Here is a 3,033-nt window from a genome sequence, read left to right as displayed (position 1 = left end):
GATTCAGGACTACATTAATATCACACTCCATACAACTGTACGACCTCTTGTATATAGCAGAGATATTTTTTTTATGTATTTTCAATTTTATTTTGACTTGTACATTTACGTCTATATAATTATGCCTTATTTGACACCAATCTCTTGCTTTCTTTTTTGCTACTTATTTATAACTTATTATTACCATATATATATATATATATATATATATATATATATATATATATATATATATATATATATATATATATATATATATATATATATATATTTTTTTTTTTTTTTACTTTTTGTTAATATATTATTGAATTATACACTTGTGTCAAAGTTATTTCCTTTGTGGATCAATAACACTTGTGAGTAAAAATGACAAAATATTTTATCAGAAGTGCCTTTTGTTTAGAAGGTGATGATGTTTTTGGGGCTTAAAAATGTAAAAATCTGAAACCACCCTCCAGAGTGGAAAAGTTGAATACACTCCACTGTAGCGTTTCAGTCAACACTGCCCAAGACGCAAAACTCTGGTCAGATCTGCTCACATTGCGTACACATTTACGTCACATACATCACCACCTAGCGTCACCTAGTCACCTGCCATGCATACCCAATCGAAAAACAAAACTAAACGAGATGAAAACGCTCGTCTAAACGCGAAATCAAAAGAGAAGACGAGACGCCACTTTGCATCTTCTGTTCAGACCGTCATCACATAAACGTAGCCTAAGTGTATGTCTATGTATTTTGGTTCTGTCCAGTTGAGGGCGCTAATTGATAGTTTTTGTCTATGTTCATGCAAGAAGTAGAAGTAATAGATAGTTGTTTGAATAGGTCATGTGACATTGTTTTTCTCACTTCCTTGTGTATAAATAAATTATAATAAATGTAAATAGTGCGGAGGGAGTCCAGGTGTTCTTTGGGGCTGCATGCTCTCTGAAACTTATTTTCCTCTAATAGTTTTGTAGTTTTCTTAATGTGTTTGTCATTACAGGTTTTCACTCTGCAGGACAGAACTTTGAATCAATCAGACGCAACAACCATTCTCCTCTTCCTCCTCCAGAAGACGAGAGACACATCAGACTGAGTGGTCCAAGTCCACTGTCCCATGTCCCACTGTCCATGTCTCCAATGTTCATGTCTCCAATGTTCATGTCTCCAATGTCCATGTCTCTCCAATGTGTCCAATGTCCATGTCTCCAATGTTCATGTCTCCAATGTCCATGTCTCCAATGTCCATGTCCAGAGTCTCTGAGGAGGAGGTCCAGAGTCTCATATGATCTGAACAAGTGTGTGAGACAGAAATGAAAACACCTGCTCATAAGTTTTTCTGAATGTTTTTCAGTCTGTACTGACATTTGATTTATGGTGAAATGTGCCGTTTATTTGGTGTCTCTTTTGATAGTAACTAATTACATGTACTATAAGAATGTACTATTGTACTGCAGATAAACTGTGGTGTTCCACATGATCATATTTGGCAAAGATAATTTGTTCATTTTTGATTGTCACTTGCTTCAGCAAAAAGGGAACACAATGAGATTTACTGACATACAGCTGTTTGTACTAACCTGTTAATGCAGAGTGTGTGTAATGGGTTTAATGTTTGACTATTCATATTATGATAAAGTATTTCCAGAAATTTCTTGGATTGTTTAATAAACCATCTTTTCTTAGGAGAGATGTCTTTCTTTCTTTACAAACTGACTGTATAAATGTAATCCCTGGTCAATATAAAAATCCTTAATAATGATAATATTTAGTAATGCATATCTCATCACATTATTTTATTTTTATTTTTATTTTAAGATAATTTAGTCTATTTAAGATGTATCCCTTAAATATAGCCGTTTTGTTTTGCAAAAGTTAAACATACATTTTCGGTTTTGGCCATAAGATTTGGATGCGAATTATTAAAATAATTTGGTCACAAAATCCGACAGTTTGATGACCTGTGCGTCTTTTTACTGATCCGTGTGCGTAATCTGCGCGGAGCGTGTTAGCATTAGCATTAGCGCTAGCAGCGTCCCTCGGTTGCTAGGTGACAGGGGAGCGGCTCCGAGGGCTAGACCTGTCCCATTTCCGCAACGGCCTGGCGGTCCACGGAGGCCAGTTCAAGGGCTGCAGCCTTCGCGGTCGACGAAGGACCCAGCCTTCGCAGCCTTCGGAGGCTGCAGCCCTTTGAATTGGGACACAGCCAAAAGTTCGCCACAACCAAAACTTCCTCATTTTAGTGTGGAAGAATGGACAACCCGAAAGTATTCTTCGACGTGGCGGCGGACGGAAAGCCTTTGGGGAGAATTGTGATGCAGCTCCGCAAGGACGTGGTGCCGAAGACAGCTGAAAACTTCCGGGCACTGTGCACTGCACTCATGAAAAAGGCTTTGGCTACAAAGGGTCCAGATTTCACCGGGTCATCCCCGACTTTATGTGCCAGGGGGGTGACTTCACCAACCACAATGGAACCGGAGGAAAATCCATCTACGGCAATAAGTTTCCGGACGAGAACTTTGTTTTAAAGCACACCGGCCCTGGCATCCTCTCAATGGCCAACGCAGGGCCCCACACCAATGGATCGCAGTTTTTCCTCTGCACTGTAAAAACGTCCTGGTTGGACGGAAAGCATGTGGTCTTCGGTTCTGTGGTGGAAGGCATGGATGTGGTCAGGGAAATTGAGAGCTATGGCACCAAAAGCTCTGGAAAAACTAAAGCGAAAATTGAGATCGTCGATTGCGGTGAGCTCTGAGCTCAGTACCGAAAGGAGCATCTTTTTTTGCCCTGGCAAGTCCAGTTTTTTTTCTGATTAACATGAACTAGACATGTTGACCTTCGCTAAGGTCCTGCTCCGAGTGTTGGGACTGTCCATAGTGACTGGACACAGACTGAGTCTACGGTGTCGTCGCTAAACATGCTAGCTACTAAAATGTTGTCCAAATAGGAAAAATTATACACAGTTGTAGTGAAAATAGCATATTAGACTAAGACGAGAAGATTGTGTTTGTCCATCTCAATAAATTCGGTCAATCTCTTTCGAGCTTT

At 39.5% G+C, this 3,033-nt stretch overlaps 1 pseudogene; it reads left to right on the top strand.

The window, feature by feature from the left end:
- The first annotated feature begins 2,199 nt into the window (after nucleotides 1-2,199).
- On the top strand, nucleotides 2,200-2,781 carry LOC129412357 (peptidyl-prolyl cis-trans isomerase-like; annotated as a pseudogene).
- Nucleotides 2,782-3,033: the final 252 nt, after the last annotated feature.

This window comes from Boleophthalmus pectinirostris, unplaced genomic scaffold (genome assembly GCF_026225935.1).
Source record: "Boleophthalmus pectinirostris isolate CB_2022bp ecotype Guang Dong unplaced genomic scaffold, ASM2622593v1 HiC_scaffold_11, whole genome shotgun sequence".
Lineage (NCBI taxonomy): Eukaryota > Metazoa > Chordata > Actinopteri > Gobiiformes > Gobiidae > Boleophthalmus > Boleophthalmus pectinirostris.
The sequence above is the reverse complement of the archived record's forward strand: the minus strand, read 5'-3'. Positions and strand labels throughout refer to the sequence as shown.